This window comes from Anabrus simplex, chromosome 4 (genome assembly GCF_040414725.1).
Source record: "Anabrus simplex isolate iqAnaSimp1 chromosome 4, ASM4041472v1, whole genome shotgun sequence".
NCBI classification, from domain to species: Eukaryota; Metazoa; Arthropoda; class Insecta; order Orthoptera; family Tettigoniidae; genus Anabrus; species Anabrus simplex.
This window is the reverse complement of record NC_090268.1, coordinates 88,924,051-88,940,039: the sequence shown is the minus strand read 5'-3', so window position 1 is coordinate 88,940,039 and position 15,989 is coordinate 88,924,051. Positions and strand designations below refer to the sequence as shown.

The window sequence follows — 15,989 nt, the reverse complement described above, 5'->3', positions numbered from 1 at the left end:
CACAATCATATTAACATAGTAACAAAAAAATTACTATAAATATGGTAAAATCAAATATTACTAATAGAAGGTTAATTTCAAATTTAGGTACAATCTTTGAACCATCTCTCCCCTTTGCTCATTACTGCAATTATGATGCCTAAGGGAAACAAAAAAGATATAGGAGATATTTCACACACAAATAAGCTAAATGTGCACATAAAACTATCAGGAGCTGTAGAAATTTTTGTTAATAATTTCTCAACTCTAATACAAGAGTGGAGACTATTAGCAAACCCAAATCGACATACTATGCAGCCGTAAGTCACAGGTCATTCCAAAAGTCACAGATCATTCCTTGTCTCCAAGTGCTCACTATGACATCATACAAGATGGCTGTCAGAATGAGTCAACGGTGAGAGTTGTGTACCAGTACCACTTTTAATCAAATAAAAATGTAACACTACCTTTCTTATTTAATTGTATTTAATAGGTTGAACCATTTTGTTTCTTATTTCAATTTAATTGTGATGGGGATTCTGGATGGGTATCAACTACTCAGCTCAGACTCAGCATGTAGGAGTTGTTAAGGAAATGGATGAAGGGGAGGCTTCAATTCCTAGTATGCTTCAATCGCTATTTAATCAGTAGTCCTGTAAAGTGGATAATTAAAATAAGGAGTTGAAGGATGAATTGTCCAGTAAAATTGATAATCAGAGTAAAAAGTTGGATGCCATGTCTACTAAGATCGATAATCAGAAGGCTGAGTTGTCCAGTAAGACTGATAATCAGAGTAAAGAGTTGAAGGCTGAACTGTCTGGTAAAATTGATAATCCGAGTGCTGATTTGTCCAGTACAATTGAGACTCAGAGTGTTGTACTGTCTGGTAAAATTGATAGTTTAGAATGGTAGAATAGATGAATTAAACCACAAGTTTGACCATCAAAGCAGGGAAATTCAGGAAGGCAGCAAGAGAGTAGGAGTTCAACACTTGGAAACGACTGAGAAAGCTGGAGAAAACTGAAGGACAATTTACTGTAGTCAGGAAGGAATTTGTTGAAAAGAGCAGGGAATGTGATAAGAGAATAAAAATAGAAATAGAAAAATAGACATAGACAGAATTCAAGCTATTCACAATGTTTTAGAGAAGCAAATAGACGAGAATGAAAAACTGGAGAAGGATCTTAAGTCAGCAGAAGAAAATGCCAGAATGGTAGTGGAAGAAAGAAAGAATTAAGTCATGTCATGTAAAGTTAAGGCAGATCAGTCAAATTCAAGTAGGTGGTAGTTTGGGTAGTAGGAACGTAATTTGTACAAAAGCAGTTTAATCTGATGGAATTGTTGAATACTATGGAGAGAAGGTTTTCCAAGAATCTAGGTGATGGTTTGATTGATTGGAGTATGGTTGATGAGAGTTTGGATGTCGCATTTGTTGGAGAGGCTAGAGCATGGTTCCAAATTTACAGACAGGGTATTTATGGAGAAATTTTGTGCTAAATTTTGTAGTGAAGCCATGCAGGGAAGGGAAAGAGACCACTTGCTGTTTGGCAAGTACAGACTTCATGAAGGTGTCTCTATGACAGAGTATTTCTTGGTGCATGTTCTGATCAGCCAGAATATTGAAGGTCTAGCCTCCGAGAGAGATACTGTCAGCCAGATGTTGAGACATTTCCCTGAGAAGATTGGATTATCAGCAGGTACACAAAATATAGTAAAGATTAGGCATTAGAAGAACTGTTAGAGAGAACTGATCCTTTAGAAGAGCAGGGAAAGAATAAACAGGGTGAAGGTAGGAATTCTGGGAGTAATGGGACACAGGATAATCAGACAGGGGGAGATAGGAATAATTAGAACTTTAATCACTCTAGGCAAGGAAATCAGGGTGGTAATTACAGAAGAAAAAAACAGACACTCTAATCAGGAAGGTAATCAACAGCAGGAATATTATGACAGAAGACTGAATCAAGGGGAATCAGAAAGTACAGGGCATATGGATCAAAGACCTCCAGATCAAGTGCAGACACATGGTAATAGTGAACAAGCCACTACAAGTAATTTAAACCAAAATAGGACTTCTTAGTTGGGTCAGACAGACAGTCCGATACCAAAATTGCTATTCACGTGATGAAGCAGGTAATGCACGATTTAGGCATGAAAGAGGAATTACTGAGTGGCCAAGTGCGATCAAGAGGAACCTGAGGCTATTATGATCACGCCTGTGATTGAAGTTAATATTTGGGAGAACACGGACAAGGCTTTATTAGATTCAGGTAGTGAGAAGTCTTGTGTTTATCTTAAGTTTTATGATGATGCCAAGAGGAAAAGGCATGTCATTGAGGAAATTCCAGTTAGTAACATGTTAATTTTGTGTTCGGCTGGCAGTAAATCACATAGAATTAAGAGTCAGGTGGCTATGCCAGTTAAAACAGGTAGTGAGACTGTTTTTCAGATATGCTTGTTAGAACCCAATTTAGTATATCCTGTGATTTTTGGGGCTGACTGGTTGCGTAGTCAAAGGGTTAAGTCAGATTACAATAGTGTAATGGTTCAATTCATTTCGGGTAGTTCTCGTGATTCGATGAATTTAGAGTGCAAGATTGATGAGGGAATTCTTGTTCGTGAGTTCAGTTGTATCCAGGTTGCTTACGATGTTGAAGCAAATGTAATTTGTGAAAGTGAGTCACAGGTAAATCTATGTCACATGCCTGAGGAGTCTAGTCAAAGGGACAAGTTTCTCAAGGCTGTGGACAGAAGAAGTAATTTAGTGGAAGAGTGGGATTGTTTCTGTTGTTAGTTGAGTATAGAGATGTTTTCAGTGGTAAGCCTGGTAAAACTCATCTTTATGAACATAAGTTTCACATCACTGATCGCTCAGCTTTGTGGGACTGCGGTACCCTATCCCACATGTTCATGCCAGAGCAGTTATAGCTAGGGGAAAGGTACGTGATGTATTTGAGGTGGGTGACGAGGATCTTCTCAGAGTGCCACATTTGTCGAATGTCGATCAGAAAACTGTGCATAAAATGTTTGATTTATATCAGGGTCTGTATACTGTGCACAGTACTATTAGCAAGTGTGCTTATCGGATCCTAACCACTGATGATAAGGTCCTTGGGTCTTATAATATCTATAATCTTCACAGATATAAGAGATAGGATCTGCACCTTGGATGTAAATATTATCAATTGCCAGCTAGTATTTTTATTGAATTAGAAGAAGGGATTGTATTGAAAGAAGTCCAAAACAATCTGAGTCGTTTGTATTAGTTGGTATTTTGTTATTATTGTTGTGTGTGTCCTCCGCATCGCAAGCTCTGCGCCTACAAGCTCCGCAACACGCCGCAGCACCAAAGTTTCTAGCAGCTACGAGGTGTCTTCACTGCGCCATGGCACGCTCACCGATGACGTCAGCCAGCGATATATCAGAAGCTTCGTTCCGAGCCTCTCCAGGACTACCCCAATGTTCGAAGACCAGTACACACCGCAAGTCAGACACGGAGGCATTCCTCTTGAAAACGTGTTTTGAACAGGTGGACAAATTGCTGGCCGTGAGGTTTCACCTCTGAACATTGCCTCATTATCCTGATCCCCGTAGCCACGTCGAGCCCCGAGTATAGCATTCTGCTACTCCCTTTAGTCCTCCCCAGTGCTCCGACATCCACCTTAGCATTCTGCTGTTTGAATAAATTAATGCAAGTTCCTTGCAAGTATAGACCCAGTACCAGCATTCTGCCTCTCTCTACAAGTTACGCTTGTAATTTCACAGAAGATAGTTTTCGACTATCAGGACAATTTATTAGTGAAACAGACTATCTCCTCAAGATAGAACTAAGTGTATATAGAACTCTCATATTGTATAATTGTACATATGCAACAGACATTCAATTTAAGATTTAATTTCAACATTAACTGCGTGCATTCAAACAAGTTTCAAGAAGAACTCAGTTTTATTTCTTATGTATATTGTATCAAATCATTGAAACAATAAACTTTATGTTGCGTCACTGTATACTAAGTTCCTTGTATACAACAATTATTATTATTGTTACGGAGATATCCGTGGTAGTTAGAGGTGAAAGAAGGTGCGGGCTGGAATAGGTCTCAACTACAGAATTAAAGTTAATTTAAAACTTTAACAAAGGTTATATTTTCTATTCAAAATCAACAATTAACAGAGTATAACAGGTACCAAGTAGCAGATCAACAAATTAACAATTTACAGTTTGTTACAAGATTTGGGCTTCGAGCCCCAAGTCTAATTTCTGAGCTCTCAGCTCACAACCACAATTGCAAAAGGGCAGAAAACCCCTAAGTACAAGGAGCACTTGCTCCTAATTACAATGTTAAGGAAAAGAGCAGACCCGCTCTCAATTTTACAAGCCTATCAAAGGCTACAACAAACTTCACTTCTATCTGCCCTTAAGGCACACAAGGAAACAGGGGTAATTAATACCCAACCTACGGGGCCTTTGCATGAAGAAACCAAAACAGGTTAAGATTATGGCCCAAAATACAAAATGAATGGAGGCGATAACTTGCACTCCTACACCAAGTTTTGTCTAAAACCTATGTGGCGCTAGGCCGATCATACAGGGGCTAATCCCAAGCTAGGGAGGTGACACGTATGAGAAAACTTACTATATTAAAGAAGAGAAGAACGGTTATGAAAACGTAGTCACCTCCTTTTCAAAAATGAAGGGGAGTTCGAGAGGGTGAAGCACTCTCTATCCCCGTTTTACAGTAATTTATAGATTTTACCTAGACAGAAAAGAATTTACATTAAAAAAAAAGTAGGTTACATACTAAAGGTTTCGAACCCTCCCCAAGAGTTAAACTGCTGAGCTAGCAAGAAATGAAGATGTTAACAGGCCATTACCTTGTAGATGAACTGCTGCTTGAAGAAAGAGGCGCTTCCCGCCCCCTGCTACATATTCACACACTAAGAGAGATGTTACTGAAGTGGCACCGAGACAAAAAAAATCAGCAGTTTATATACCCTCATGGAACATTCGAGACCTTTCAGAAATGAGTAGACACACCCTTTTGCTTTTATTGGATAGCTGAAAGTTACACATCAACATTGAGAACGAAAGACACTATTGGTCAGAAATTAATTACAAAAATTAGTTATTGGTTAAATTCAAAACAGGCAGAAAGAAAGGATAACTGTTGCCAACCCCCAAACCACAGAACAAAATTTACTAAAAACAAAACTTATGAATGATAAATTTCTTCAAGAAAGTTAATTCCTTTACACCAGAGTGCGTTATCAAAGTTTTGGTACAGACATCTGTTAGAGAATGTTCAAACTTATTGACACGGAGCAAACAAACACAAATCAAAATAGACACAGTTCAGAACACTTCAAAATTACCAAATTTACAGTAGTGACATCTTCTGAGAAACCGTTGAGTTAATACAGTTTGTTAAAGTTCAGGCTTTCTCCTGTAGAGAAGTTTCAACTGGCGCAATATTTGAACTCGCGGCGTGGAGGTGTACCGCCCGGTACAATTATTATTAATGATTGGACGAATTGTATGTCATATGTCATATGAAGTAGATACAATGTATGTATCTTTATTACCTAGTAATTTAAGTGTTCAGTTGGGTCATGTTAGGATTATTTGTGTAGATGTTTAATCTCTCTGGAAATAACCTCAGTCTTTGTGGGTGGGGTTAACTTCCAATAAGTAACCAGGGGAACCTGACCCCTACAGAGTGCATCTCCAGGTGGCGGATAGAGTGTCCCTACAGTACGTAGGGCTGGTTGAAATACCCAATACAACCCGCAGACCAACAGGTAGCCGAATTCCTGGGGGCTTTAAAATACTGCGACACCCTCTCTCCAAGGGTCATAAATATGGAGGGGCCCTTGCCCTGGGTTGTGGGTGAAGAGCTCAACGGCATGTACGGCGGAGAAGATGGACTTCGGTACGGTGGAGATGGTGGAAGGGGCAAACCTGTAGCGTCTGTACTCCAGAGGAGCAGCTACTAAAGGCGTCCGATTCCATGTAAGGGGCGGCCTAATTTGAACCTGGCAGAAGGTAATAAAATGCCTTTGCGAGTGGCGAACCCATCGTACAAACAGCCTATAAAATGAGTGCAAGTGAATCGAGGCCTTGGAAAATGTTAGGGCGTCCCCCTGAAGTGACGTGCAGTTCCCAGTGCTCTGGGGGAACTGTGAGAAGTGGGCTACCAGACATCACCAGAATCAGTATCATCAATGTCATGACTTTGAACGGCAAGGTAGAAGAACTGATATGAGTATATGGAGAAGAAAGACATAGCAATGATGGGAATGAGTGACACAAAATGGAAGGGGAAAGGTCAAAAAGAATTGATGAAAGGGTATAGAATATATTGGAGTGGAGGAAAGATGGCAACAAATGGTGCTATACTGAGACAAGACCTAGTGCAATATGTGGACAAAATTGACCAGATCAGTGACAGGATAATTTAAGTTAGAGTTGGAATTGAGAGTAGAATCAAGGATTTTATACAGGTTTATGCACCACAATCGGGGAATGCAGATGAATGTTTAGAAGAGTTTCTAGAAGAACTGGAAAGTTGTATTGAAGACAAAGCGATTATAATAATGGGAGACATAAATGCACACGTTGGAACAGACAGTAAAAGAAGAGATAATTGGCCCCTATAGTTATGGAAACCAAGATGAAGAAGGAGATTTGGTAATATATTTTTGTAGAAGGAATGGATTACTTGTTGGCAATGCGTGGTTTAGAAAAAAAGAACTCACAAAAAATAACTAGATATGGTTGGAGAGATAGAAAGACAAAGACAATAATTGATCTTATTCTGGTGGATAAGGAGAAACATACACAACTGGAAGATGTGACAGCAATGCCAAGAGCAGATTTCAAAGGAGACCATAAAGTGGTGGTAGCCAAATTAAGACTTGGTAAGGTAAGGAAGTTAATAGAAAAAAGGGGAAGAAAAATAAAGGGATGGAAGTTAAAACAGAAAGAAATAAAGAAAAAGTTTCAAAGAGGATCTGAAGAAAAAAATTCCCAAAGATGATGCGAACAGTGTGGAAGTGGAATGGACATGTTTCAGAAATGGTTTTGTAAAGTGTGCAGTAAACACCTGTGGAAGACTATCAGGGAGGAAAAAGGAAAAGGAGACTCCCTGGTGGAACAGCGGGGTAAAGGAAGCAGTTAAAGAGAAACAAATGGCTTGGCGGAAGTGGATATGCAGCTATAGTACAGAGAATTGGCAGAAATATAAAGAAGCCAAAAAGGTATGAAAGAAAATAGTACAAGAAGAGAAACGGAAGAACTGGGAAAGTTTCATAGAAATTTTACAGGAGGATATAAAGGGAAGTAAACAGGTTTTGTATGGTTTGGTGAAGAATAGTTTAAGAAATAAGGAAGATACAAAATTTGTAAAAACAGAAACAGGGCAGATATTGACAGAAAGAGATGACATACTAAAATGATGGGAAGAATACTTCTCAGAATTGCTAAATATTAAATATAGTGAACTGGTAGATGAGAAGGAGCAAGAAGAAACAATGGGGAAAGAAGAACAAGAAAAGGAGATACCGATGTTAAAAATAGACAAAGCCATACAAAAGATGAAGAGCGGTAAATCAGCAGGAGTGGATGAGGTAACAACGGAAATGATAAAGGCAGCAGGACCAATAGGGCTATAATGGCTGTATAGATTATTTGAAATAATCTGATGGAAGAAAGAGATCCCAGAAGAGTGGGGAAAGGGTTTAATTATCCCAATATTTAAAAAAGGTGATAAAAAGGAATGAAATAACTACAGAGAGATCACCCTTTTTGTCTATGTGGCTAAGATCTGAGAGAGTATTGGAAAGAAGGCTGAGGAGGAAGCTAAAAGGAGAAATGGAAGAAGAACAGTATGGTTTTAGGAAAGACATATCAACGTTAGACCTGATCTTTACATAAAGACATATGATGGAGAAAAGATGGGAGTTTGGAAAAGACAGTGATGACATTTATTGATATTGAGAAAGCTTATGACAGTATGCCCAGACAGTTGATATGAGACACATTAAGGAAAAAACAAGTTAACAGAGTGGAAGTGCAAATTATAAAAGCTATGTACAAAAATTGTGTTAGTAGTGGTTAGACTAGTACAGGAAAAACAAAATTGTTTAAAGTTGAAACTGGTCTCCGACACGGAAGTGTACTATCCCCCATACTATTCATCATAGTCATGGATGAAATTCATAAGAACATTAAACAGAGATTGGGAAGACAGGCAACAAAAACCAAATTGTTTGCAGATGATATAGTGATATGGGGTGAGGATGAAACAGAAGTGCAAAAACAAGTAGATGTATGGAAACAAGAGATAGAGGAATTTGGGATGAAAGTAAGCACAGAGAAAAGTAAAACAGTAGTGATGTCATGGGGAAGGAAGGAAGGAAGGAAGGAAGGAAGGAAGGAAGGAAGGAAGGAAGGAAGGAAGGAAAATGACCCCAAAAGAGATGGACAGATTCAGTGTGGGAGTGAACAGAGAAGAGGGGAGGAAAAATAGAAGATGTACTTAAAAAAGGAGAAGAGTAGTGGAGAGACAGGCAGCGATGGAGCGCCCCGATTTACAACCCGACCCGGGAAGCTGGAAACTGGAAGTGAAGACGATGTTTTCTTGAGTCTTAATATGTGATATTAGTGACTCACAAAGGGGGCGTATTGTGAAGGTACATACATCACATCTCCGCACTGAATTTATTATTATTATTATTATTATTATTATTATTATTATTATTATTAATGTGCCATAAGTAAGGCCTCCCGGAAATTTTATATTGTGTATTCTATGAATGGTTCATGTTTGTGGATTACTGTAGTCATGTCCTAGTTCGTGAACCATGGGCAACGGCTGAGTGGCCTAGTAAGTGGTCCCGAGAGTCGGGATACCAGTTACTATGGAATGGGAGTGGGCATCTCGGACATATTCTGAGTCATGGCCCTCCTTGTGCTCAGGCGGCTAGGACTATACAATTCACCGGTGGTCCATAACCCATTAGAGGAGAGATCCTCACTTGGACTATGTGCAAGTAGGATAGCATCCTGCTTCATGAATTTACCGAGCAAGCCTCGGACTTATGGGAGTAATGGAGTCCCACTTCCATTTGACAGGCGAGGGACTCCTTGGAACCAACTTGGTGAACGAAATGGAATTCGATGGGGAGCTATCAATATTAATGGGGCTTATGGAGGAAAGAAGGTAGAACTGGCTGAGTCAGCAAAGAGGATGCATCTGGATGTCCTAGAGGAAGGAGATTATAAAGTGTACTTGATGGATGTTAGAAAAGGGAGGGCAGAGTCTGGGGTAGGGCTCTTTATCATACCATTGCGCGTAACATAGTTTCTGTTAGGCACGTAAATGAGTGAATGATATAGGTAGATTTGTCAGTTGGAGGAATTAGGACAAGAATTGTGTCCGTATATTCACCATGTGAGGGTGCAGATGAGGATGAAGTTGACAAGTTTTATGAAGCATTGAGTGACATCATGGTCAGGGTCAACAGCAAGGATAGAATAGTGCTAATGGGTGACTTCAATGCGAGAGTTGGGAATAGAACTGAAGGATATGAAAGGGTGATTGGTAAATGTGGGGAAGATATGGAAGCTAATGGGAATGGGAAGCGTTTGCTGGACTTCTGTGCTAGTATGGGTTTAGCTGTTACGAATACATTCTTCAAGCATACGGCTATTCACCGCTACACATGGGAGGCTAAGGGTACCAGATCCATAATAGACTATATCTTAACAGACTTTGAATTCAGGAAATTTGTTAGGAATGTAAGAGTTTTTGCGGATTTTTCGATGATACAGACCACTATCTGATCTGTAGTGAACTAAGTATCTCTAGGCCTAGGGTAGAGAAAGTGAAGTCTGTCTGCAAACGAATAAGGGTAGAAAATCTCCAGGACGAGGAAATTAGACAGAAGTACATGGATATGATTAGTGAGAAGTTTCGAACAGTAGACAGTAAGCAGGTTCAGGATATGGAAAGTGAATGGGTGGCATACAGGTATGCTGTAGTAGAAACAGCAAGGTAATGCCTAGGAACAACTGTGTGTAAAGATGGGAAAAGGAGAACATCTTGGTGGAATGATGAAGTGAGAGCAGCCTGTAAACGTAAAAAGAAGGCTTATCAGAAATGGCTCCAAACGAGGGCCGAGGCAGACAGGGAATTGTACGTAGATGAAAGAAACAGAGCGAAACAAATAGTTGTTGAATCCAAAAAGAAATCATGGGAAGATTTTGGTAATAACCTGGAAAGGCTAGCTCAAGCAGCAGGGAAACCTTTCTGGACAGTAATAAAGAATCTTAGGAAGGGAGGGAAAAAGGAAATGAACAGTGTTTTGAGTAATTCAGGTGAACTCATAATAGATCCCAGGGAATCACTGGGGAGGTGGAGGGAATATTTTGAACATCTTCTCAATGTAAAAGGAAATCATCCTGGTGGTGTTGCAAACAGCCAAGCTCATGGGAAGGAGGAAAATGATGTTGGTGAAATTATGCTTGAGGAAGTGGAAACGATGGTAAATAAACTCCATTGTCATAAGCAGCAGAAATAGATGAAATTAGACCTGAAATGGTGAAGTATAGTGGGAAGGCAGGGATAAAATGGCTTCATAGAGTAGTAAAATTAGCGTGGAGTGTTGGTAAGGTACCTTCAGATTGGACAAAAGCAGTAATTGCACCTATCTATAAGCAAGGGAACAGGAAGGACTGCAACAACTATTGAGGTACCTCATTTATTAGTATACCAGGCAAAGTATTCACTGGCATCTTGGAAGGGAGGGTGCGATCAGTTGTTGAGAGGAAGTTGGATGAAAACCAGTGTGGTTTCAGACCACAGAGAGGCTGTCAGGATCAGATTTTCAGTATGCGCCAGGTAATTAAAAAATGCTATGAGAGGAATACGCAGTTGTGTTTATGTTTCGTAGATCTAGAGAAAGCATATGACAGGTTACCGAGGGAAAACATATTCACTATACTGGGGGACTATGGAATTTAAGGTAGATTATTAAAATCAATCAAAGGCATTTATGTTGACAATTGGGCTTCAGTGAGAATTGATGGTAGAATGAGTTCTTGGTTCAGGGTACTTACAGGGGTTAGACAAGGCTATAATCTTTCACCTTTGCTGTTCATAGTTTACATGGATTATCTGCTGAAATGTATAAAATGGCAGGGAGGGATTCAGTTAGGTGGAAACGTAGTAAGCAGTTTGGCCTATGTTGACGACTTGGTCTTAATGGCAGTTTGTGCCGAAAGCCGGCAGTCTAACATCTTGGAACTTGAAAATAGGTGCAATGAGTATGGTATGAAAATTAGCCTCTCGAAGACTAAATTGATGTCAGTAGGTACGAAATTCAACAGAACTGAATGTCAGATTGGTGATGCAAAGCTAGAACAGGTAGATAATTTCAAGTATTTATGTTGTGTGTTCTCCCAGGATGGTAATATAGTAAGTGAGATTGAATCAAGGTGTAGTAAAGCTAATGCAGTGATTTCACAGTTGCGATCAGCAGTATTCTGTAAGAAGGAAGTCAGCTCCCAGACGAAACTATCTTTACATTGGTCTGTTTTCAGACCAACTTTGCTTTACGGGAGCGAAAGCTGGGTGGACTCAGGATATCTGATTAATAATTTAGAAGTAACAGACATGAAAGTAGCGAGAATGATTGCTGGTACAAACAGGTGGGAACAATGGCAGGAGAGTACTCGGAATGAGGAGGTAAGGGCTAATCTTGGATTTAACTCGATGGATGAAGCTGTACGCATAAACCGGCTTCGGTAGTGGGGTCATGTGAGGCGAATTGAGGAGGATAGGTTACGTAGGAGAATAATGGACTCTGTTATGGAGGGTAAGAGAAGTAGAGGGAGACCAAGACGACGATGGTTAGACTCAGTTTCTTATGATTTAAAGTAAGAGGTATAGAACTAAATGAGGCCACAGCACTAGTTGCAAATAGAAGATTGTGGCGGTTTAGTAAAAGCACAGAGGCTTGCAGACTGAAGGCTGAAAGGCATAACAGTCCATAATGATTATGTATGTATGTATGTATGTATTTATTTATTTATTCTATGAATGTGCATCCATCTCTAGCAAAAAAACGTGAACTTGATGAAATCGTAGTAGCTTTTCCAGTTAAGGACTAGATTTATCCGACATCAAAATGTTTCCAAATGTCATTACTTGTCAGGGAGTGTGTTTGTATTTAGATGTTATTCATACAGCTGATTTTCCATTGTTTAGTTTAATTATCTGAAGTTACCTAAACTGGAATCTAGAGGTGTGATCATCATCATCATGATCTCCCCTTATCCAGCTCCTGCCGGGTTGGGGTATTTACGGCACTTCTCCTTTTTCCTCTTTCCTTCCACCGTTCCTCTTCCACGATCTTGTTCCAGTCTAGCCGCTCTTCACTGATTCAATCCACCTTGTTCTAGGTCTTCCCCTTGCTCTCTTGCCCTCGCACTTTGCTTCCAGCATCTGTCTTCGAATTCTATTCTCCTTCTTTTCAGCTCTCTCATTTAGCTTTCCTATCCCAGCTTCCTTCCTAACATCTTCATTTCTCACTCTGTCTTTCCTTGTCTTACCTATCATACATCTTAAGAATTCCATCTCACTGACTTGAATTCTACTCTCTTGCCTGCTAGTCAAAGTCCAAGTCTCAGCTGCATAAGTCAGTATGGGTATATAATACATTTTGTACATTATCTCTCTACTTTTCCTTGGTACTTCTTTGCTTCAACCAAGTTTTCTTACACTTTGGTAGAATTCATTACCCTGCTGTTCTCCCCTGCTAATCTCCACGTCTACCCTAGCATTTTGTATTAATTCACTTCCTAGGTATTTAAAGCTGTCCACAATTTTCAGACTCTGACTTCCAATTTTCACAGTGCCCTTTCCTTGCCTTTCCTCTTTTGACATCACCATAATCTTGTTCTTCTCTGTACTGATTTTCATGCCATACTTCTCAATTTTTTCGTTTAGTAAATCTAGTTGTTGTTGCACTTCTTTGCTGTTCTTTCCCCAGATCACATCATCATCTGCAAATAGCAGTATCTTCACCTCTTTATCTCCGCAGGCTTCCTTTCTTTCCTTTACAATTTCGTCCATGACCATAATAAACAAAAGAGGTGACAGCACGCTCCCCTGTCTTAGTCCAGCCTTACTCCTAAACCATTCTGTCTTTCCAACTGCGGTCAGTACTCTGCTAGCACAGTTGTTGTACACTTTTTGCACCATTCCTATTATTTCTTTTCTGAGTCTCTTTTTAACCATGGCTTCCCAAACCTTCTCTCTGGGGACACTTATCATATGCCTTTTCTATATCTATGAAAGTCATGACCAGATCCTTTCCATATTCTCAGTTCTTTTCCATCAGTGTCTCATGCTAAAGATTGGGTCCACTGTAGATCTTCCACTCCTGATGCAATATTGTTCCTCGTGTAACTCTCCTTCAATCTTTCTCCTCATTCTTCTTTCTAATATCCTTTCCAGTATTTTAACTACCTGCAATATAAGTGTAATTCCTCTATACTTACCACAAACTTTCTTGTCCCCTTTCTGAAACACTGGTATTGTTATCCCTTTTATCAGTCTTCTGGTAGACATTTGGGTTTCTATATACACTTTAGTAGTAGGTAGTCAGCATATATCACAAATATACAACAATACCTATTCAATACATTCCACTATTTTATGTGGTTAAAATTTTACACAGTATTAAAAAGTCTTAAGGTACATGTTTCACCCCTTTTTTTCTGGGCATCATCAGCCTAACTCAGCCTTAAAGTTACTGGTTGTGGAACCTGATCGTATAAAATGTAGAATAAAAATGTTGAACAATGATCTCTTAAAATATTGTACAAAAAGATTAAAACAAGGACAATGCACAAGTTTTGTTGAGTATAGTGAGAAATTCAGTTTTGAGGACTATAACGTGGTAAATCTTGAATGTGTGAGCATCAAAAACCGAAATGGATCTTCTTCTTCTTCTATACCATTATAACTTTGATGGCCTTGAGTGTGAAAGTACATTCATCCTAGGGGGACATTTGATCCATTCCCATAACACGAGTTCAAGATAGCAAGACCAATGTCAAATATATTTAAAACTGAAGTATGAACATATCATGCGTGTTAAAAAATGTATGGCTGATAAATCAGAAAGTCGTACAAGAATGTATGGGACTTCTTGTTGGAGATATTGTTAATGATAAAATGTTGAGGTGTCAAAGGTAGTCGATGCCACTGCTATGATATGATGGTAATCAACTGGTTCTAAAGACGGTGAAGTGGGTGTAATTATCCCTGTTGAAGTGCTTAATCGAGGAAGTGATCGTGTTTTATTCATACGGAGCATGTTAAGTACGTCAGACTGTTCCAGCAGTGCTAGCTTGACCGACCTTTCTACTTCTAGTGTTATAAAGATATCTATTTCTACTTCTAATGTTATACTGATGTTAAGAGATCATTGTTCAACATTTTTATTCTACAACATTTTAGATTAGATAGGTTCCACAACCAATAACTTTAAGATTGAATTAGGCTCATAATGCCCATAAAAAGGGTGAAACATGTACCTTAAAACTTCTTAATAATATGTAAAATTTTAACCACCTAAAAGAGTGGAATGTATTGAATAAATATTGTTGTATATTTGTGATATATGCCATCTTCAATACTGATCAAAATGAGAACAGTCACTTGTAACAACCATTGCATACCAACAGGTCCAGCAGCCTTTTATCATTTCCACACTGATTTCATACATCCCTCTTGCTTTTCCTACCTTCATCTTTTGTACTGCTAACTCCACCTCCAGCATTGTTATATCATCCTCTGTTGTTGAGTCATCACACTGTATTGCTTCTAACTCTCCTGTACAGTTGTTCACATTCAATAGCTTATCAACATACTCCTTCCATCTCCTCTTTATCTCTTCCGGGTGTGTTAACAATTCCCCATCTTCCTTTTTTGCTAGCTTTGTGATAACTCTTTCTGCCCTCTTACTTCTTTTAAGTCCATACAGCATCCTTTTACTGCCCCTTACATCCACTTCCATTTTTTGTGTAAATTCTTCCCAACTCCTCTTCTTTTCTTCTCCTACCACCTTCTTACATCTCCGTTTGCTGTTGAGATACTTCCTTTTGCTTTCTTCTGTTTGATCTTGGTCCCATTCTCGCCAGGCTGTCTTCTTTTCCTTCACCACTTTCCTCACTTCCTCATTCCAGTACAGTGTCTCCTTTTCTTTCACTCTTGTAGATGTCCTGCCACAAGCACCCTCTGCTGCACAAACAAATGCTATTTTAAAACTGGCCCACTCCTCTTCTATATTTTCCACTTCAGTAACTGGGATTTGTTACTTCAATCTCTCCTGAAAGTCTTCCTGTACATTTTTGTCTTTGAATTTCCACACTTTTATTTTGCTTTCTCTTATCTCTTTTAGTTTTTCAATTTTTCCTAACTGTAACTTTGCCACCACAACTCTATGGTCCCCATCAAATGCTTCTCCTGTTAAAGCTGTCACATCCATCAACTTCCTGCGAATTGTCTTTTCCACCAAAAAGTAGTCAATTACTGATTTTGTTCTTCTGTCACCACACCCATATCTCATAATTTTCCTGCTTTTCTTTTTTTTTTTTTTTTTTTTTCTGAAACCATGTATTTCCCACTGTAAGTCCATTCCTTTCACAGAAGTCCACTAGTTCCTCTCCTTCACGACTCTTTTTTCCCATTTCCATATGTTCCAGTGACTTCTTCCTTTCCTTGTTTCTCGTTTCTGACCTGTGCATTCAGATCTCCCATAATAACCACTTCCACACCTGAAATTTCTCTTTCCACTTTCTCCAAGAATCCTTCAATATCTTCTTCCCTGTTTCCCGTCTTTGGTACATACACTTGTATGAAGTCTATCACTTCATTCCTCATCTTTTGTCTAATCTTCATTATTCTGTCACTCACACATTCTACCACTTCAACATACTC

General features: G+C 39.1%; 1 protein-coding gene across 4 annotated transcripts in view; it reads right to left on the bottom strand.

Annotated features, from left to right (window-relative positions):
• LOC136872433 (uncharacterized) overlaps positions 1–15,989 on the bottom strand; it is a 383,991-nt gene that overhangs the window by 268,906 nt on the left and 99,096 nt on the right. The window lies entirely within an intron of this gene.